The 23721-nt window shown below is 33.2% G+C and overlaps 2 long non-coding RNA genes across 5 annotated transcripts; both read right to left on the bottom strand.

Annotated features, from left to right (window-relative positions):
- Positions 1-999: 999 nt before the first annotated feature.
- Positions 1000-2288, bottom strand: LOC107925996 (uncharacterized). Its single transcript, XR_001692103.2, has 3 exons — positions 1859-2288; positions 1629-1758; positions 1000-1245 (listed from the first exon to the last, which is right to left on the bottom strand). It is a non-coding gene; the product is annotated as an uncharacterized lncRNA (long non-coding RNA).
- Positions 2289-7224: 4936 nt separating this feature from the next.
- Positions 7225-19886, bottom strand: LOC107926089 (uncharacterized). 4 transcript variants are annotated; one of them, XR_005911993.1, is made up of 11 exons: positions 19556-19886; positions 19162-19321; positions 18715-18789; positions 17790-18592; positions 17433-17553; positions 15714-16992; positions 15526-15590; positions 15359-15403; positions 14479-14578; positions 9406-14321; positions 7225-7402 (listed from the first exon to the last, which is right to left on the bottom strand). It is a non-coding gene; the product is annotated as an uncharacterized lncRNA (long non-coding RNA). The 4 variants fall into 4 exon arrangements; XR_005911990.1 differs by having other exon boundaries at positions 17433-18592; XR_005911992.1 differs by having other exon boundaries at positions 17433-18503.
- Between the last annotated feature and the right edge of the window lie 3835 nt (positions 19887-23721).

Genomic DNA, 23721 nt, shown 5'->3' with positions numbered 1-23721 from the left:
GATCAATTATTAATTCCTGTGAAAAAATATCGGGATAGATGGTGAATTTCAAAAAGTCATTAATTTACTTTCGCAACAATGTCAATGATGCAGTTAAATTGCAAATATCAAGGGAGTTGGGGGTTCGTTTGGCCAACAATCCTAAGAAATACTTTAGATTACTGACAATGGTGGAGAGGTGAAAGAGAAATGATTTTGTGGAAATAAAGGAAATTTTTTTTGACAAAATTGAAAAACTGGAGCATTCGTAATTTGTCCATTGGGGAAAAGAGTTTTTTTTTTTTATTATTAAACCAATCTTACAAGCCATTCCAATCTATGCTATGCAATGTTTCAGATTACCAAGTTCTTTATGCCAGGAATTAGAGAACATTATGTATAAATTCTTGTGGCAAAATTTGAAAATGGATAAGGGTATTAACTTGTGTAGGTGGGTGTCATTATGTATCCCAAAGGCACAAGGGGGGATGGGATTTAAAGATTCATCAAATTTTAATAATGCCTTGTTACCAATGGAAGAATAAAAGCTAATCACCAATTCCGCAAGCTTACTCGCGCAAGTAATGAAATCAAAATACTACCCACGAAGTGACTTTTTGAATGTCGAACTATGGGCTTACCCTTTCTTTACCTAGAGAAGCATATGGAACGCTTGGACTATTCTAGAATCAAAAATGGGTTGGAGAATTGGATATGGTAAATCAATTAACATATGAAACGATGCATGACTTCCTGGGGAAGGAAAATTACAGTTTCAGAATATTGATTATAGGTACACTTTAGTTGCAGACCTTATAAATCATGAATTTGTTACCTAAAAGGAGGAAACCTTGAAAGGGCTTTTCCTCGAAGAACAAGCTAAGGAGATTGGATCTATTCCTTTAAGGAACGCTCTGTAACCATATATAAGGGTTTCGGGAGGTGGCAGGTCAGAAGAATACATGGTAAAAAGTGATTACAAAAGGTGTGTCTTAAAAGATTTAAATATGATGGGAAATGAAATTATAACAGACTAGGATCTAATTAGAAGTTATTTTACAAAAAAATTGGAGTCTAAAAGTTCCCAGCAAGGTTCGAATTAATCTATGGATAAATACAAATAATTTCTTACCTACTTTAAGTAATTTAAAAGGCCATAGACTGAAATATGATGCTTTATGCCCACTTTGTGGAGAAGAAGATGAGTTTGTAAGCCACATCTTCCAAGACTACATCCTCGTAAAACAAGTCCTCCAACAAATGACACTGACATTGGCACCCGTTCATGAAAATCAAGAGTGGAAACAATGGTTAATGGAGGATTTCAATCTCAATAATGCATATAAATGTTCATGCTTAATAGCATCGGTATGGGAAATATGCATAAAAAGAATATGTATTTCCATGAAGGCATTCGACAGAGAATATGCGAGATTGTGACTTTTATTAAAGCATACTTAACGGATATTGACAAGCTAAAGGAAGCACTGAAATGTCAACATAACACAATGATTACCTAGTGGGAGCCACCATCAAAAACTCAAGTTAAAGTTAATTTTGATATTGGGTTTCTTCAACAAAGCAACAAGGTAGTTTTGGGAATTATCATCAGAAACCATGCAGGGCTTGTAATAGGTTCGTGTTCTTACCCGATCCACAACATTAGAGATTTGACGACCGTTAAAGTGTATGCATGCCTCCAAAGAGCCATTTTTGCTGAAGAAATGGGATATTAGCGATGTTAGCATCGATAGGGACTCAAGGACCATCATTAAAAAACTGCAAAGCCATGGAAATGACAGATCAATCTTCGAAGGAGTTATAAACGAAATAATAGCAATGTGAAGAATTTTCCAAAATTTTGAGTTCCAATTCATACCGCAAGAAGCCAACGGAGCGGCACATGTGATGGCTGTATGCGGCAGAGAAAGCGATTTTCCAACTTTTTGGGTAGAAGAAACTCCATTGGAGGTTGAACCCATCGTAGCTAGAGACCAAAGGAGAAATGATTAATGAAAATGTATTGATGTTTGATGGACTAAGTTTAAAGAAGGAGACGGGTTAACAAAGCTTCAAAGAACTCAGAAGATGATGGGCCGGGGTAACGAAGTCAAGACAAGAATAGAGGATTTGCTTTAACAGGTCCATTGTTGAAAATAGTTCCATTGACGCAACAAAAGAAGGGAAGAATGAGGGAAGGTTAAGTCTTTGGGGTTTTCTTATTATTAGTTTTTTTTTTAGGAAAGTTTGTGTTTTCTTCACCCACGAGAGATTAGGGGACTGGTTTTATCTTTGGAAATGAAATACCGAGGCTTTGCCCACAGTTTTGTGATGTTTTGTATTCCAATCAGTAGGTTAGGTGGTTTTTGTTCTTTTTAGGATTATGTGTTTTTATCTACTCTCCCTCTTATCAATAAAGTGGCCGAATTAAATTCAAATAATAAAACATTTCGTAGCTTTCATAAATAAGAAGATCACACTACTTTTTTTTATTTATGTCTGGTGATAACTTTAGCCTATGTTAATGTATGTTTTAAGTATCACTCGTCTGTTTTTCGACTTCAACTATTTTCCAATTGCATCCTCACACAAAAACTACATATTGCAAGTATAATTGACCAAGGGTTGGGTGGCTCACTCGACTAAGTCGACCTAATCTATCTAGAGCTGGCGAACAGGCTCGAGTCTGAAAGCTCATCGGTGTCGATTCGATCTTAAAAAATTCAAGCATGCAAAAGATTAAGCCCATAACAAATCCGAGCTTAAAACCGACCAAGCTCGAGTCCATGATAAATTTGACAAAAAGCCGAAAAAGCCTAACTTTATAAATGAACAACTATTATAGACATTTATAATTAATATAATTTTATGATATTACTAAAATAAAAATAAATGATAATTCTTTATTTTCTGAAAATGTATCCATAAGCATTGCATATTTATATTATAATTTTATTAATGGAAAAGAAATTAATAATAATTTTTTATGTTAAATTATAAAATGTAATAAAATTTTAGAAACATCAAATTAATATAAAATAATTTTAATACTATAATTATATATGCATAATAAATATATGAAATTAATCATTATTACAATTAAATTTTAATGATAATATAATAATATATTATATAACTATTATTGAAATCGATTACCTAACTTAATCTTAAATCAATATACTAAATTAGTATATTACTAATGTAATATTACTAATGTATAAAAATAGTAATATATTATAATGTATTAGTATTACTAATACATAAAATAATATTATAATATATAACAATTACTAAAAATATTAATACATATATAACTATCATTATAATATGGTTTATAATAAAAGATATAGTATTACATGATATATAATGTTTAAACATCGATTTATACATATAAACTATTAATATATTATATGATATGATAAAATATTATCTAAAATAGTAGGAGGGCTAACATTCAAATGTACGACAAGTATAGGAATTTAGAGCATATTTCAACTTTTATAATAATATATAATAAGTAACATATAATGCACTAACATTATATATAATTATTACTATAATATAAAATACAATAAATATATAGTATTACATGATATTATAATATTAAATCATTCTTGCATATATATAAACTATTAATATATGATATGGTATAGTATTATATAATACAATAAGAGGGCTAACTTTTGAATGTACGAAAAGTATAGGGACTGTATTATCCCTAAATCAAGTCTAGTAGTTCCGGGTATATTTTTCAGGTTCTGAGAGTGAAACTAGGAATTTATAGGGTTTCTAGTAATTTTTAATTTAATTTAGGAGGTTAGTTTCATCTAAAATCGATTAAAAAATAATCCACAAAATTATAAATAATTTTTTTTTCAAAAATTAATTTTAAAGATTTTAAATAATTATTAGTGAAAATAATCAATTTGGGTTGAAAAAGAATTTTAAAATAATTTTTATTGGGGGTAATTTGAGTAAAATTTAAATATTAATTAAATAGGATTTAGTTGTAAAACAAGAGAAAATTTAGAGTATTTATGTGGAAAATAAACCTTAAAATTCAAAATTTTGGAGGGAAAGGATTAAATGGTAAGGTAAGGGAAATGTTGGAGTGGCCATTAGGCAAATTTCTCAATTTTTAAATTTCTGGTGGGTGGTTTTAGTTTTAAAACTAATATATCTGGCTCACTTTTCACACATTTTACATCATATTAGAGAGCTCTAAAATTTGTTTTCTTTGCATGATTTTAGATATCTATCATCAGAGAATAGATTCAACCAATTTCCTTCTCAAAATACTCTCTCAATTCACCTGAAATTATTCTCTAAAGTAACCAAAAATATTATGAAGTTTCTCAAGTTTCTTGAATCAAGATTTTCAATCAACGAAATCAAGATTTTCAATCAACGAATTTATAGCGAATCAAAGGTATCTTCAATCCTAAACATGTTTTTATGATGATTAGAAACATTTTTACATGATTTGAAAGTCAATTAAAGGATTTTTATCAATGTTATCTCTTTCCAAGAATACATGGTTCTATAATGGTGGATCTTGAATTTTGAGAGGAAATCAACAAATTAATGGATGTTCCAACTCAATGGATCTATTAAAAGGTTTCTGATCTTATTTATCAAGATTAAACATGATTTTTGAGGTAATTTAAAAAATTCTGAATTTCATCATCTTCATGAACCGATTTTCCAGAATTTTGAGAAATTGATTTAAAGATGAAATTGATGCTTGGTATAAGTGTATTTGGTCTAGTGTTGATGATTGAAAGTGTTTAGGAGGGTTGGATAGATCGATTTTGTGAGGAATCGAGGTTTTGAATTGGTGTTACAAATCAAGTAAGGTATCTTTGTGAGAGGATTTCGATTAGTATAGTGAATTAAAATTTGTGTTTATTATAGCATTGGAAAGGTGGTAATGTATACTTTATCTTTGTTGAAGCTCCGAATCTTGAAAAGGACCAAGTTAACCGAAATTGAAGCTTTGATTTGCTTTGTTGATCACTTGTTTGTGGTAGAGTAAATTGTGTAATTAGTGTTTCTAAAGGCGATTTTGGTAAATTGACCCTCATTTATGTTTAATTAGTAGCTTAATTGATGATTTAAATTGATTAATTATGGTTGAATGGCTGATTTTTGCGAGATTGATATTATATGTATAAGAGTTGAATTTTTATTGAATAATGGCAAGTAAGCATCTATGTGGTTTTGTGCAATTTAATTAGGCTAATTATATTGATGATTAGAGCATGGTTACTGGAGTTTTTGATCATGATATATTGGTGTTACAATTGGTAATTGAACATTGGAAAATGGCAAATGAAATGTTTGATTTAATTGGATGTTAAATGGCTATGTTACATGTTACACATAAGCATTTTTGTCACATTAAATTGAGCACAATAATGACTGGTTTATAGGCTATGTTGACTGAATATATTGGTAAAATGCATGGTGGATCCATTGTATATAGTTGCCATGCCATAGGATTTGTGAGTACTCAGCTTTATTTGTGACATTGTGAGCATATGGCTCTATGTGGATTGATTTGTTTGGAGTTGATAAGGGAGTGTTGAGCATGAGTCTACACTCATTGGGTTATTTGAGGCGCTATAAGAGAGCGTGTGTTTTGGCTCGCTCAAATCGATGGACTGTATTTGATATTTATAGGAGTTCGGAGATCCGTTTATCCGATGTATGATCACCCAATTAGGACATGAGAAGTGTATGCCAATGTATTTATGTGTGATTATTATATCATTTGATATTTGTAAACCATGAATAATTGATTCATGATATTGATAAAGCATATGGAAATTAAATTGACATGTTTCATTATTATGGTTGATAATTGGTGATTGATTGGATGTGATTTAGGCATGATTTGGATGTTGATTTACTAGTCATTTTTTATTAACATTTACTGAGCTTTTTCAAGCTCACACCCTCACAATTTGTGTAGATAATCGTCGGGCTTGAGGAGCTGAGGAGCTGAGCTAGAGATTTCCAAGAGGTTTAGGCTTGGTAGAGACCTTATTACACATTTTAGAGACTGTAATTGTGTATTGTGGAAGCCTCGGGAATTAGTTTAATTTTTGTTGTAATTGGACATTTTATTTTGGATGGTTTTATAATAATTTTGCGGCATGTTTTAGTTTAAATATTGAATGATTTACAAAGTATTGTTGCTTGATAACACGGTGATTGATAACACGGAGTGCGAGACATGAAATTTGTACTAACGATTGTTTAAATGAAACTTTCATGGAGTGATTTACTAGCGACTAAGGTACGCCACTAGTTTGATTTATTCGGTGTTTTTTATGCATGAAATTTATAGCCTAATTCTATAGAATTGAGGCTTGATTTGTCAATAAACTCAATTGAAGTTGTATGTATATGTATGGTAATTAATCATTGTTAAATCGAGTTGAATTGGCCATTAAAATATGTAAAATCGAGTTTTAAAATGAGTTTTTTGCTAAAATAGGTGCAGTGGTTTTCATACGGGCATGTGCCAGTCCACACGAGCATGTGAGAGGTTGCACACAGGTGTGTGAGAAAGTGACACAAGCGTATGGAGACTGGAGGTATCACACACGGGTGTGTGAGATTTCCACATGGGCGTATGCAATCGATCTAAAAGTTTTTCACGACGCAAACACGGTCAATGGCACAGGGTTTGAGGGACACAGCCGTGTGGGTTTTGGGGTTTGAATTTTTATCTCTTTAAATTGGTATTCTAATTTTTTTTAAATTACAATTTAGTCCCTAAGAATAAAACTTGAATTAGACATAGTAAACGAACTCAAATTAAGTTGAAAATTTTAAGCTTGCAGAATTTGACTAAGAAAAGGTCGGTAAATACTTAGAACTAAAATTGTGTTAATTTTACCATAGGTGGTAAAATGAAAAAAATGTCCATAGGTTAAATTACCTAGAAAAAGTTTAAAATTGGCTCCTAATTTGATTCTACATTAATAAATAACTAATAATTAGATAAGATTGAGGTGTTATAAAGTCGGGGTGTGTCTTGGGTGGTCGTTAGTTGGAGAGTCACTTAGGTGGCTAATGTAATGCTTTGAATTCAGGCCGGTCTATCCCGATCGGGTTTGGGTTATCACAGGGACTTAGAGCATCTTTTAACTTGTAACATTCTATACCCGGCCTAGACGACAAAACCAAGTCTAGAGAGCCACATCAATTATCTTTTCCAAACATAACTTTTGAAACTTAGTTCAAAGTCTTTCTAACCAAAATAAAATTAACAAGCATAACACTTAATTCGAGAGTTATCATTTTAGGAAGTCGAATGTTTTGAAAATATCGAAAACAAACTAATAATTATAATTGCTGATAATTAGGATGACCGAGCTTCCGAACCACCAACCTGATCAAGTCTGTGGACTACCTGCAATTTAAGCAACAGACAAAACGAGTTAGTATAGCACTAAAGGAAAGATTATATAAGTCCGAACAATTTACGAGTAACAAGTAAGTTTCCTTATACAGGTTTAGAATCAGACTCAAAGGACAATCCATTAACTTAACATATCAAAACAAATCAAACAGGTAACCATTTACTTTTTTTTTCAGATACATAACATATCAGAATAGATATAGTGTCATGCAAAGCAGACTAGAACATATACAGTGTCATGCAGAACAGATCGGAACAGATACAATGTCCTACCCCCATCCGCTACACACCATCTCTTACCAACCCAACACACAAAACAAGGTATTTAATACTCATCCAGCCCTACACACCACATAGTGTTGATATTACACATTTCAATTATCGTAGACCAGCTGCCAGATCAGATTATAGATATTAGTGGTTTAAACAATAGCTCAGAACAAAATACTTCCACCATTAATCAATTCCCACCCAATGCAGATGCATATTTCAAATGACAGTTAATACAGAGGCCTATACGACCATTCAGATATAGTTCATACTCATACAGAATAAATCAAAATGATTAACGATTTTCAGTCGCAATACACATACAGATTTTCAGTACTCAGTCTCAGATCACAGAATAATAGTTTAATTCAATTCATATGGAATTTATAGAAGGCATGTGTTCGTTTCAAACGACACTTTTGGCCGAAAAGAAAAGTCCAAATATTGGTCCACACAGTTGTGTGGTTACACACAGCCTGGATAGCAGGCTCGTATGGTCCCAGACGGCCTGACACACACCTGTGTGTTCGCCTATGTGCCTTACACGGCCTGATACATACCCATGTCACTTGCCCGTGTGGCCCTAATGCACAAACAGTGAGTTACACGGTCTGGACACAGGCCCGTGTCCTTGGCCTGTATGAACCTTGCACGAAATATTCCCACACACGGTTTGGACACATGCTCATGTCCTTAGCCCATGTGTCTCTAATTTGTGAACAGTGAGTTACATGGCTTGCCGCACGACCTACCAGACGACTGTGTGGCATCAATAGCCATTTTTTTGGCGTCTAAAATTAATAGAAAGTTGGGTTTTCAAAACGCACTTGGTATCGATTTGATGTAGGAACAATGCAGAATAACCCCGAAACCTAAAACGACCATTCAATAACCATTTTAACAATTATTCCAACTGCACGCAAACTATAATGCACGAAACAAACTTTCATGTCGAAACCTTCCACATAATCCTCCATAGAATTCCTACACTAGCATTGCTCGTAGAATCGAAAACAACGAAACTAGCGTGTTAGAGAAACAGTTCTCATAAAATCCTTACCTAAACACGAAGCCAACGTATACTTACTAAAGTGTTCGAGTAATTTAAGAAGAAATATTTTTTTTGACAAAACAAGAAGAACAACAAGAATTCACAGAAGCAAAATGGAATTTTTGACAGAACTTACTTAGTAACCTTCCAAATTACATAGCGAACAACGTACGACCCTCAACTAGTCTCGCTAGCCACTTCACAAGTATAATAAAAAAGAAATGAAAAAGAAATAAGATAAAATAAAAAATGAAAGAAAAAAAAGAGAAACGAAAGGAAAGTGGAAGAGGGACGTCCACAAAACTATTAATTTAAAAAGGGAACTAAAACTTCACTAAAAGAATAAAAATATTTCCTATTGTGCGTACAGAGACACGAACATGGAACTAAAAGATACGCAGAAGTTTAACCATCAAACCAGTAGGCTCAGTCTTGATACATAATCGCACAGAATTAAACTTAAGTCGATAGTTCAAGGATAGATGTTAATTTAGGATAAAATGACATAACTTTCGAAAGACACAACTCGAACCCCTGACCTCAAACACATAAAGTGAGCATAGAACCACATAGATAAAGATTTCACTACGATAAAATTCAACAGAAAATATTAAAATTTTTGGGGCGTTACAACTCTCACTCATTTAAAGAAATTTCGGCCTAAAAAATTTACCTGATTCAAGCAGATAGAGATATTGCTGACGAAGAGAATCCTCAGGTTCCCAAGTGGCTTCCTTAGTTCTATGATTCCACCACAAAACTTTAACTACAAGGATAGTTTTTTTTCTCAAGACCTTGACGTCTTGATCCAGAATTTGAACAGACTCTTCCTCAAACATCAGATCTACTCGCACCTCAATTTCCTCGATAGGGATAATGTGCGACAGATTAGACCGATACCACCTCAAGATCGAGACGTGGAGCACATCATGAATTCGATCCAACATTAGAAGTAATTTTAACTGATAAGCAACAGGTCGAACATGTTTTAAAATATGGTAAGGTCCAATGAACCTTGGGCTCAAGTTGCCCTTATGTTCGAACCAAAGAACCTCTTTCCATGGGGATACTTTTAGAAATACCTGATCATCTATAGAAAACTCGATATCGTTTCTCTTTAAATCTACATACAATTTCTGTCAATCAGAAGTAGTTTTCAGATGGTTTCGAATCAATTTAATTGTATTCTCAGTCTTAGAAACTAGCTCGGGACCCATAACTCAACGTTCACCTAACTTAGTCCAACACAATGGTATACGACACTTACAATAATATAGAACTTCGTTAGGTGCCATCTAAATACTAGATTGAAAACTGTTGTTGTAAGCAAACTCGGCTAGTGGTAGATAATCTTCCTAACTACCTCGAAAATTGATTAGACAACCCTGAAGCATATCTTCTAGAATCTAAATAACAAGCTCAGACTGTCCATCAATCTGAGGGTGATACGCGGTACTGAAATCTAATCGAGTGCCTAATGCTTCGTGAAGTTTCTTCCAGAACCGATAACTAAAACGCAGATCCTTGTTTGAGATAATTGAGACTGAAACTCCATACAGTCTTACAATTTCAGACACATATAGTTCAGGCAGCTTTCGAAGTGAATAATTCGTCCTAACAGGTAGGAAATGAGCAAACTTAGTCAATTGGTCAACGATGACCCATACAGAATCTTTCTTAGTGGGTGTCAAAGGCAACCCACAAACGAAGTCCGTCGTTAGTCACTACCACTTCCAACGGGAATTTTAACTAGCTGGAGTAGACCACAATAGGGCACAAAGGTAGTCACCTCTCATTTCAAACCAGACCACCAATAAAGTGCTTAGAGATCTCGATACATCTTATTCCCACCAGGATGCATAGAATAAGGGATACTATGCGCCTCCTACAAAATCTGATGCAAATGTTAAACTAAAGACTTATTACCTAGTCGTTTAGCTCGAATTTGATCAACCCAATTTGGTTTAACCTAAAACTTAGCTAACAGGCTCCCATCCTCGAATAAACTTAGACAAGCGAACATCGTTCTCAGATCAGCCATTGCTCTATGACTAAGAGCATCGACCACCACATTGGCTTTGCCCAGATGATACTTTATCGTGCAGTCATAATCCTTAAGTAGCTCAGCCTATCTATCTTGCCTAATGTTAAATTCTTTCTGAGTTAACAAATATTTAAGGCTCTTATGATCAATGTAGATGATACAATGCTCACTGTACAGGTATTGTCTTCAGATTTTTAGAGCAAAAATGACTACATCCAGCTGCAAATCATGCGTAGGATAGTTACCTTTGTGAAACTTCAACTGTCGATATGCATAAGCTACCACTTTACCATCCTACATCAAGACACATCTAGGCCAATGCGTGACGCATCACTGTAAACCATAAACTCCCTACCCGATATGGGCTGAACCAAAATAGGAGCTCATGTCAGAATAGACTTGAGCTTTTCGAAGCTCGACTGCTGTTTATTAAACCACACAAATAGGGTGTTCTTGCAAAATAACTTATTCAGAGGAGACGTAATCAAAGAAAACCCCTCGACAAATCTCCTATAATATCCTGCCAAGCCAAGAAAGCTCCAAAGTTCAGACGCATTCTTCGACTGTTTCCACTCGGCCACAGCCTCAATTTTATTAGGATCGACCCAAATCCCTTCAGCAGTCATAGCATTCCTCAAAAAAGAAACTTTCTGCAACTAAAAGATACACTTACTAAACTTAACATATAGTTGTTTTTCACAGAGTATTTGTAGAACAATACAAAGGTGTTCGTCATGCTCAGACTTAGTCTTGGAATAAATCAGAATGTCATCAATAAAACTACAACAAACTAGTCCAAATATGGCTAAAACTCCTGATTTATTAAATCCATAAATGGGACTATAGCGTTCGTTAAACCGAATGGCATAACCTGGAACTCGTAATGCCCATAACGAGTCCTGAAAGCAATCTTGTACACATCAGTATGCTTAACCTTGAGCTGATGGTACCCAGATCAAATATCAATTTTGGAGAATATCAATGCCCCACAGAAATGATTAAATAAATCATCGATCCTTGGTAATGGATATTTGTTCTATACTGTCAACTTGTCCTGCTGACAGTAACTTATACACATTCTCATCGAACCGTCTTTCTTCATGACAAACAAAACCAATGCTCCCCACAGAGACACACTTGGTCTAGTGAACCCTCGATTAAGAAATTCTTGAAGCCGAGCCTTTACCTCAGAAAACTCCTGAGGTGCCATGTGATACGGTGCAATGAACACTAGAGCAGTACCCGGTAACAATTCAATGCGAAACTCAACCTCCCTATTCAGAGGTACCTCAGGTAACTCCACAGGAAAAACATCTAGAAAGCCCTTCACCATACGAATTTTCTTTACAAATAGCTTTGTAGGAATAGAGTTAGAGATAAATACTAGGTAAGCCTCACAACCTTTCCAAACTAGTTTTTCAACTACTAAGGAAGAGATTACGTTGGAGAGATAATCTCAATGCTCACCACTCATACTAATCTCACTACTCTCGCTAGTCCTTAGAGTAACTCTTTTAGAGGCACAATCTAGACTGACCCGATGTTCCACGAGCCAATCTATCCCCAGAATCAGGTCAAACTCACCAAAAGGCAACTCCATTAAATCAACCGAAAATACCACACCCTAAATTTCTAATGGAACCCATCTATATACTTTATCAACTTGGACTGACTGACCCAGATGACTTATCACAGCAAATTCCCTAGCAGTATTCTCAACATATATACCCATATTTGCAGAAACAGTACTAGCTATATAAGAGTTGGTTTACCTGATATCAATTAGAGCAAAATATGAAACAAACTGAATAAAGAATGTACCCACTATAACATCGCCATCGTCGTTGTCCTCACAGCGTCTCGTTGCATAGACTAGTGTAGGCTATCGTGCCTCAATTTGACCCACACCTCTACCCGCTGCTTTCTGACCCCTATTAGAACCATTACCACCCCTACCCATTCTACGACCCTTAGGTGGTTGTTGAACTACTCTCGGAGGCTGATCGAGACCCAAAGCTGGAGTCTGTGCCGTAACGAGCACCTGATCTGATCGACGAGGGCAATTTCGAACACGATGCTCCACTGACTCACAACGGAGACAGGCTCCTGATTTCCTCTAGCACTCACCCATATGGCACCCCCCACAGTCACTACAGAGCTAAATCTCAATCACTGCAGCTGGTGCATCGGTCCTCGGAGGCCCATCAAACCTTAATCATTTCTTAAAGTGCTGTCTAGAATTAGAGGGACCCGAATACTTCTTAATCTTACTCTGACATCTCTTTCGGTCTTGCCTCTCACGCTAAGTGTGCTTAACTTCTTCAGCTATCTTAGCCTTGTCAACTAAGGCTGCAAATACTCGCTCCCACTAAGGAGCTAGCTCGAGCATACCTGTTCGGCTTCATACTCAGCTACAGGTCTCTTGCCTTAAACAAAATTCATAAACTAGTGATGGTGAGCCTCCACGTAACTCGCCCTCACGTATTTACTCTGGAAGGTATTCTTAAAGTAGTCTTATTAATCTGTTCGGGCTGAGCACCCTGCTCAACCGTCAATCACCACTGGTAGGCTTTATCTCATAGTAAAGACACTCCACCCATTAATTTCTGAGCAGGAGTGCAATCAATATTAGTCATTTATGTTTAGTGGCCTCCAACCAATACTTGACGATGGTAGGGGCAACTCCAATGACACCTTTAAATAACTCAGTACCATTTGATTGCAGTCGCTCAGTAACCAACCCTCGGCATTGAGATCTAGACTAGACCCAGTGACCCTCTCTAACGCTTGAATCAATAACTTAAGACAATGTGTCATCCCCAACTATCGGGTTTTGAGACCCAATCTTAGTAGTAAGAATACCAACAGTCTCGCTGGTCTCTAAATTTGGCATACTACCCATAGAGGATGAGTTTGCTCGAGCTCCTCTTTGACACCCACGACGTCTCTAAGTACCACATCCACGACTACCGCGCGACCTCATTTTCACTTAATCTACAATATTAGAAGAGCACAAATCAGTTCATAGTCTTTATCACAGTTCTCATGCCAGTTCATATCAGAATATTTAACCAGAAAACAGTTCAATCACTACAGTGTCTCAACTAATCATTATAACTGAAGAGTAATACTTATAAGGTCGGCGCCAGAGACTTGATCTTTTATAAAATTGGTTTTCAAAATTACTCGAATAGCTTATATTCATTGAAACACCCTTTTACGCAAAATAAGAGTCAATAACACAGCTCGAGTGTTGAATAACCTGGCTCTGATACCACAAAATGTAACATTCTATACCTAACTTAGACAACAAGACCAAGTCTGGATAGCCATATCAATTATCTTTTCTAAACATAACATTCGATACTCAATTCAAAGTCTTTCTTACAATAATAAATTTAAGAAACATAATAATTAATCTAAAAGTTATCGTTTTATGAAGTCGCATGTTTTGAAAATACCTAAAACAAACTAATAATTATAAAAGCTAATAATTAGGATGGTCGAGCTTCTGAACCACTAACTCGATAAAGTTTGTAGACTACCTGCAGTTTAAGCAACAAACAAAATGAGTTTGTCTAGCACTAAAGGAAAGATTATATAAGTTCAAACAATTTACGAGTAACCAGTAAGTTTCCTTATTCAGGGCCGGAATCAAAATTAGAGGACAGATCAGAACAGATCAAATAGGTAACCAAATACCTCTTTTTTAGATACATAATAGATCAGAATAGATACAGTGCCATGCCGAGCAGATCAAAACAGATACAGTGTCCTACCCCCATCCGTTACACACCATCTCCTGCCAACCCAACACACCAAACAAGGTATTTAATACCCATCCAGCCCTACACACCACATAGTGTCGGTATGACACATTTCAATTATCACAGACCAGCTGCCAGATCAGATTACAGATATTAGTGGTTTAACCACTTGCTCATAACAAAATACTTTCACCTTTACTCAATTCCCACTCAATGCTGATGTAGATTTCAAATGACAATTAATACAGAGGCCTATATGACCATTCAAATACAGTTCATATTTGTACAGAATAAATTGATATCATTAACGATTTTCACACACAATACACATTCAAATTTCCAATATTCAATCTCAGACCACAAAATAACAGTTTAATTCAGTTCATACGAACCCCACAGAAGGCCTGCATTCATTTCAAATGACACTTGTGGCTTGAGGGAAAAATCCAAATATTGGTCCACATGCCTATGTGGTTTCACACAGCCTGACACATGCTCGTGTGCCTCACACGGCCTGAAACACGCTCGTGTCATTTACCTATGTAGCTTTAACACAAACAGTGACTTACATGGCCTTGACACAGGCCCATGTCCTTGGCTCGTGTGAACCTTGCACAAAACATTCCCACACACGGTCTGGACATACGCTATTGTCCTTAGCCTGTGTGTCTCTAATTCATGAACAGTGACTCACATGACTCCAGGCCGCGTGGTTTACACGGCCTACTACATGGCCTGGTGCACGGTCATGTGACGTTGACAACCATGTTTTCCAATATTTAAAATTAAGAGAAATTTGAGTTTTTGGTACACACCTGGTGTCGATTTCATGTAGGAACAATGCTGAATAACCCCGAAACCTAAAATGACCACCCAATAACAAATTTAACAATTATCATCTATGCACACAAGTAATAATGCACAAAACTAACTTTCATGTCAAAACCTTCAATACAATCCTCCCTTAAATACCTACGCTCACCTTGCTCGTAGAGTGAAAATAGTGGAATTAGCATGTTAGTGAAATGGTTCTCGTAAGATCCTCGCCTAAACACGAAACCAATGTATGCTTACTAAAGCTTTTGAGTAATTTAAACGGAAAAACAATTTCGACAAAACAAGAACAATAAGAATTCACGAAAGCAAAAAGGAATTTTTGGCAGAACTTACACGGTAACCTCCCAAATTACACAGCGAACAACGTACGACCCTCAATTAGTCTCGATAGCCACTTAACAGGTATAAACAAAAGGAAAGGAAAAACAAATAAGATAAAATGAAAAAATGAAAAAACAAACAACAACAAAAAAGAAGAAAAGAAAGGAAAGTGGAAGAGGGACGTTCACAAAATTGTTAATTTAAAAAGGGAACTAAAATTACACTAAAAGTAGAAAAATATTTACTATTACACGTATAGGGACTTGAACACATAACCAGAAGATACACAGAAGTTTAACCATCAAATAAACAGGCTCACTCTTGATCACTACAAAAAACAAGTTTTTAGCGACATTTTTTTAAAAGTACTTGCAGTGCTTTTGAATGCACCGAAAAAAATGCGGCTGTTATAAACTCCGCAAACATTTGTGGCATTTATATAAATAAACGCCGCTATAGATCATGACCTTTAGCGGCGTTTTTCCCACAAACGCCGCTATAGATCAGGACCTTTAGTGGTGCCTTTTCCAGAAACGCTGCTATAGATCAGGACCTTTAGCGGCGCTTTTCCACAAACGCCGGTATAGCTCAAGATCTTTAGCAGCGCTTTTTTCACAAATGCCGCTATAAATCAAGACATTTAGCGACACTTTTCCCACAAACGCCGCTATAGATCAAGACCTTTAGCGGCGTTTTCCGTACAAACGCCGCTATAGAACAGACCTTTAGCAGCGCTTTTCACACAAACGCCGTTAAAAACATATCTTTAAAAAAATAATTTTTTTAAATAATATTTATTTCTATGATAAATATTATATTATGTTTTAAGGATAAATAAAAAATATTATTTAAATTAAATTTTGTACGAAAATTTTAACTTTAAAACTAAATATAAAAATTAATGAATTTAAATTTAGAATTTAAAATAATAAATTAATAATACAATTAAAATCCAAAAGTTAGAACTCTTAAGTAAAAATAAAAATTTAGAATCAAAACCAAAATAAATAATACATATGCAAGGTAATAAAACATACAATGCATTTTCTTAATCAAGTAAATCTTGGTAATAAAAGATATAATACATTTATTTAATCAAGGAAATCTTGTAATGAACTCAAAGCAATGAGCGTGAAACTGAAAGCAGTAGAATTGTAATGAACTCAAAGCAATAAGCGTCAGAATTGAGAAGAAAAAAAGAATCACGATACACAAACAAGATCCAGAACTTCTATTCCTTTGGACGCCCACACTGGATAGTCTCCTCTTCAACGCCATTGGCTATCAGAGCCTAATAACAACAATAGCAGCAGCAAAATCACTCATCAAAAGGTGGAAAAAGGATAATTACAAGTTAACAATGAGGAGATCGCGTGAAACTGAAAGCCGCAGATTCGTATTGAAGCTAGTTGAAATGGAAATCCATGGGAAAGCAAGCATAGATTAAAACTTCATAGAAATTTCTCTAAAAACTTCATAGTAAACTGATTCAGTCTACTTTTTACTTTACTTGTACAACAATTACATGATATGTCAAAATAAAAAATATGGGTCTGCGTCATAGAATCCATAAAAAACTTCATAGAACTTTCTCTAAAAATTTACTTGCCAATGTTCACAACCTTTTTTTAGGAATTTGGAGCATGCAGAAACCATATAATTTAGCTATCCCATTTTACAGTGAAAGCTAGGAACACACAAGAAACAGATGAAAAAGGATAAATCTAATACCCGTAAAGCATCAGTAACTTAGCGTCCTTGTAGCCCATCTTTTTGCAGAGACCATCTATTCTCAGCATTTTTCTTCTTTGAAAAACCCGTAAAATATGGGTTTTGGTGTTAAATAATGCGACTGCCATCAACATCAAGGTCGAAATCATAGCTTATTCTTCCATGTTAAGAAAAGTACGCTAAAAAATGAGGGTTAGAAAATAAAATAATGCCTGGTTTGAAACATACACCATTGATGTAAGTATAGGGTTAGAATTGTATGAACATTAAGCAAAATAGCCAATTTAAATTCACTTAACAACATTAAGAAAAATAAGTCTGGTTGAAAGAAATGGAGCCAGGAGAGAAGAGAAAAACCGGTTCAGCAATGCTAGCTGCCTCAGCATAAGCATCTTGGATGTTCTTAACAAGCCTATGAAGAAATATATTAGATATGCCTCCAGCAGCAACAATGAATGGACCAATAGCTAGTGTTATGAGAACAATCTCCCAACAGTTGATAAAACCAATAATATGATCAAATTATAACCCCTTACATATGATCAAATTATAAATCAATATAAAGGAAAATTATGCTTTGGCCCCCTCAAAAAATGGAAAAAAAAGTATACTTAATCCTTTCAAAAATTATAAAATCATAAACTAATACATTAAAAAATATATATTTGACATCTCAGAAAATTACAATTCAATTTTGGCCCCTAAAATAAATTCTGGATTCGCCTCTACATAGACAAATGCCATTGCAAAAATAATATCTAACTCAAATCACTTCAAAAGATATTGTAACTGGCTGGCCTCTAGTGAATTCCAAATCTAAATTTTTAAATTTATGTTTCCAAACATAGCATAAATGAACACAATCACAGCATAAGAATTTATAGCCAGAACCACATAATATTTTTCATTCTCAAAATAACTAAATACTTTGAAAGTAACCAGCAAGATAAGATGTTTACACTGACAACATCAGATGATACAATAGCAACATGTTTCTTCATTTTTCACTCTTTAATACAACTTGGTCATGCATTTGCATAAGAATGCAAAATCTTTATAATTTTCAACCACCTGAAAGCAAGTGATGAAAATTTATTCACATACACTGCTGCATCACAGCTTCACAAGCTAGTCTAAGTTCATAGGAACATCAATGCTTGCTGTAAACAAATAAAAAACAAGTAAAAACCCAAAAATAAGGAACATTTCTTCAGAAATCTATAAATAAACGAGTAGACAACTGGGTTTAGACTAATTGCTTCCAGTTTAAGCAAAATTTCACCTTTATTTGGAGATGGGATCGAAACTTCAACATGCAGTAAAAAGCACAAAAATTCACAGCGTTATAAAAAAGTCCCTGCAAATTATTTTTTCAAGTTTATATCAAGTAGGTCCATATAAAAAATTTAAACACTTCACCGTAAAGTATCAACCTCTCCGTCTCAGCAAATCCTTAATTTACTTTAATTCCAGAAAATTCCACTATCCTAGTGCTTTGCGGCACTCATTCAAATTATCTATATGCTTTCAATCACAAATTTAACTAATAAAAATTTTGAATCCGAAGAACAAACATAGATAAATATAAACACTAGATAACAACCTTAATTGAAATCTCCACTTAAAAGACGAATTAATATCTCAACCAAAAAACATTATATGAAGAAAAATAGTACAAAAAAAGAAAAAGAAAAGCAAAACAAATCATCGTAATGAAGTAGATTTTTACCTTCAAAGAAGCAGCGCCTCCGCCATAGTTGTTATATTGTAAAGCCGGCATAAGATTTTCAGCCATTTGTCTCACTAAAAGAGATCAAATCGAAGCTTTATTTTGAAGGAAAAATGAAGTTCAGAGGTGGGATTTGTATTATGTAGTTGAACCCAAGGACCTATGATGATTCAAAGGATTTATTAAAGGAAAAAAAACAAGTAAAAGAGAAACGAGCTAAAAGGAAAATTATACTTATTTATACCGATTTAAATTTATAAACTACACTATTTTGATTTGCATACAGATAAGCATCTATAGTGCAGTTCAAATTCAACTAAATTGAACAAAGTTTTAAGAAATTTCAGACCCTAAAATGTGAAAGTAAGAAGGGGAAAAAAAGATAGATGAGTACTTGAAACGATTCTTCTTTGTTTTTTTAGTTGAAGAAATCGGCATTGGCGAGCTGGTTGTCGGAAGCGACGACGCCTTCGTCGAAGATCTCCGGTGTGTCAACATTGTCGACATCCATGGCTGAACCTTGGTCGTCTGGGTCCGTCACGAATTCCATCGGCATCGGCCTCACCTTTCTCCCTTTTTCTTTAGGCTTTTAGGGATTTCTTTCCCCCCTCATTTTTGTTGAAATATCACGCTGAAGTTATATAGTGTCAAAACAATTGATTATGGATTTTGTGGCGTTTTTAGCATAAATTCCACTAAAAAATTAAATTCATATAGTAAAACGGTACCGTTTTAAAGTTATTACTTACCTTTTACGGCGTTCTTTTTAATAAAGGCCGCTAATGATGGACTTTTTTTATAATTTTATATTTAATTATTATATAATTCATATCAATTTTAAATAAATATTTTTTGAAAATTTAAGTAATATTTAAAAGAATTAGATAAATTTTAAAATTTTTATATAATTTTTTATGTAAGAAAATAAAAACAAAAAATTTTAAAATATGAAAAAAAAAAGCTTTAAAAAACTATAATGATAATTATAATATATTAAAATTCATATTATCTCTTTTGCAATTATATAATAAATTATCTAATATATAAATTAAAAAAACCTAATCAGTCATATACCCAAAACACTTTAAAATTATTTTAAATAATAGTATTTTAATTTTAAATATTAAATTAAAAATAAATTATATTTTAATTAATATATAAGAACATATTTAAAATATAAATTAAAAAAACCAATTAATCTAAAACCAAAACCCTAACTCAACCTTTGAATCCCTAAACCCTAAATCCCTAACTCTTAACTCATAATGTCTAACCCTTAAACCTTAAATCCCAACCCTTAAACCATAATCCCTAATCCCTAATCTCTAAATCCATACTCCTCTAAACCTTAAAATAATAACTCTTAAACCGGCCTTAAATCTTAAATTAATCATATATCCTAAACAAAAAACCATAAACAAATTTATTATTATCTCTTTCACAATTATATAAGAACATATTTAATATATAAATTCAAAAAACTAATTAATCTAAACCCAAAACCCTAACCCGACCCTTGAATTCCTAAAAGCTAAATCCCTAACTATTAACCCCTAACATCTAACATCTAAACCACTAAACCTTAAATCCTAGCCCTTAGACCATACTGATCCCTAAATTAACCTTAAAATAGTAACTCCTAAACCGGCCTTAAATTTTAAATTATTCATATACCCTAAACCAAAAACCCTAAACTATAGTGATAATTAATTTAATATTTTAAAATTAATACTATCTCTTTTACGATTATATAAGAAATTTTTTAATATATAAATTAAAACACAATCAGTAATTATCTACCCAAAAAACTTTAAAAATATTTTAAATAATAGTATTTTTATTTTTCCATGTGTTTTATTTCAAATTATTTCTACGTGTCACTATTTTTTTTAAGATTTTAAATATTCAACTAGAAATTAATTGAATTTTTTTAATTAATATAAATAAACCAATTAAGATAAAATATTTTTGCGACGCTTTTCAACAAACGCCGCTAAAGCCCTGAGCATTAGCGGCGCTTTTCCAAAAACGCCCCCTGCATTAGCGGCACTTCTCCAAAAACGACGCTAAAGCCCCCTGCATTAGCAGCGCTTCTCCAAAAACGCCGTTAAAGCCCCGAGCATTAGGGGCGCTTTTCCAAAAATGCCGCTAAAGCCTCGAGCACTAGCGACGCTTCTCCCAAAACGCCCCTAAAGCCCCGAGCACTAGCGGTGCTTCTCCCAAAATTCGGCTAAAGCCTCGAGCACTAGTGGCGCTTCTCCAAAAACGCCATTAAAGCCCTAGGCACTAGTGGCGCTTCTCCAAAAACGCCGCTAAAGCCCCGAGCATTAGCGGCCTTTTCCAAAAACGCTGCTAAAGCCCCGAGCATTAGCGGCGCTTTTCCAAAAACACCGCTAAAGCCCCCGAGCATTAGCGGCGCTTTTCCAAAAGTGCCGCTAAAGCCCTGAGCATTAGCGACGCTTTTTCAAAAACGCCACTAAAGCCCCGAAAACTCAAAGAAAAATGTCGTTGTGCTTAGGTTTTTTGCGGCGCTTTTTGGAAAACGCTGCTAATGCTCATTTTTAGTGGCACTTTTCAAAAAGCGCCGCTAATACTCGATCTTTAACGGCGTTTTTTTTACAAAAAGCGCCGCTAATACTCGATCTTTAACGGTGTTTTTTTTAAAAGGGCCGGTAATGCTTGATTTTTAGCGGCGTTTTGTATCCAAACGCCACTAAAAACGCTGCTAAAAGCCTGTGTTGGTGTAGTGAATACAAAATTGCAAAAAATTAAACTTAAGTTGATAATTCAAGATAAAGGTTAATTTAGGATAAAATGGTAAAACTTTTTCCAAAGACGCAACTCAAACCCTTGACCTTAAATACATAGACTAAGCACATAACCATAGATATAGAGACTTAACTATCATAGAATTTGACAATCAATATTTAAATTATTGGGGAGTTACACAACTAGTATAATAATAAACAATAATATGTAATATATAATGTACTACTATTATATATAACTATTATTTTTTAAGGAAATATATAACTATTATTATATTATAGATTATAATAAAAGATATAATATTACATGATATTAAATTGTTTAATCATAGATGCGTACACATATAAGCTTTTAATATATTACATACTATATGATATGATATGATATAACATTATATAATATAGTAGGAGGGTAACTTTCAAATGTACGAAATGTATAGAGGCTTAGAGCATATTTCAACCAGTATAATAATAAACAATAATATATAATAATTAATATATAATGTACTACTATTAGATATAACTATTATTATATTATGAACTATAATAAAAGATATAGTATTATGTGATATTATAATGTTTAATCATTGATGCACAAATAAACTATTAATATATTATATACTATATGATATGATATATCATTATATGATATAGCAGGAGCTAATTTTCAAATTTACGAAAAGTATAGAGACTTAGAGTATATTTAAACTACTATATGATAAACAATAAGATATAACAATTAATATATAATGAACTACAATTATAAATAACTATAGTTTTACTATAGATTATAATAAATTATATAGTATTACATGAAATTATATTGTTTAATCATTGATGCATATATATAAACTATCAATATATGATATGATATGATATAACATTATATAATATAGTATGAGAGCTAACTTTCAAAATGTAGGAAAACTATAAGGGCTTAGAGCATATTTCAACCAGTATAATAATAAACAATAACATATGATAATAATTAATATATTATGTACTACTCTACTACTCTACTATTATAGTATGTGATATAGTATTATATAATGAGATAATATATTTTACAAGTATTAATATATATAATTATTATATTATAGATTATAATAAAGGATATAACATAAATAATTTTGTGTAATTTCGCATATTAAAATATATGTTTATAATTATAACTCGCAATACGTAAAATATTATTAAAATTTTAATACATTAATTAAATATTATTTTTATTAAATTAGTTTTTGAATTGAGTTTTAACTTTACAAATTATATTTGGGTATTAGGTTTTTTTTTAATTTTGGACTTGAGATTTGGGCTATAATTTGTTTATTTTTAGTTTGGGTAATAAGTATATTATCTGAGTTTGGGCTTAGTATACCGTATTTAAGTATTGAAATAAATATTTTAGAATATGAGTATTAGGTTTATAAATTTAATAAGATAAAATTAATCAATTTTCAATGTAATATCATAGTGAACGATAAATGCTATTTTCGTTAATTCATATAATATCGTAAAATAATAAATTTTACATACAATAAGCACTTTAATTATTTTATATAAAATAACTATATTACATATATATATAAATTATGCTATTTATAAATCAAACTTGAATTATGTTGTTCTCATATAAAAGTAAAATGAATTATTACATTCAAAATTAAAATATGTATAACTTAGACAATTCAAAATTATTTGAATCTGTCAGAGGTTGCTCAGCTCGATCCAAGCTCAAATTCAAAACTTTTGTGTCTGAAAGGGCTTGAGCTTAAGAAAATCTAAGCTCGTA

Source organism: Gossypium hirsutum, chromosome D04, assembly GCF_007990345.1.
Source record: "Gossypium hirsutum isolate 1008001.06 chromosome D04, Gossypium_hirsutum_v2.1, whole genome shotgun sequence".
Classification (NCBI taxonomy): Eukaryota; Viridiplantae; Streptophyta; class Magnoliopsida; order Malvales; family Malvaceae; genus Gossypium; species Gossypium hirsutum.
This window is presented reverse-complemented; position numbering and strand designations above follow the sequence as displayed.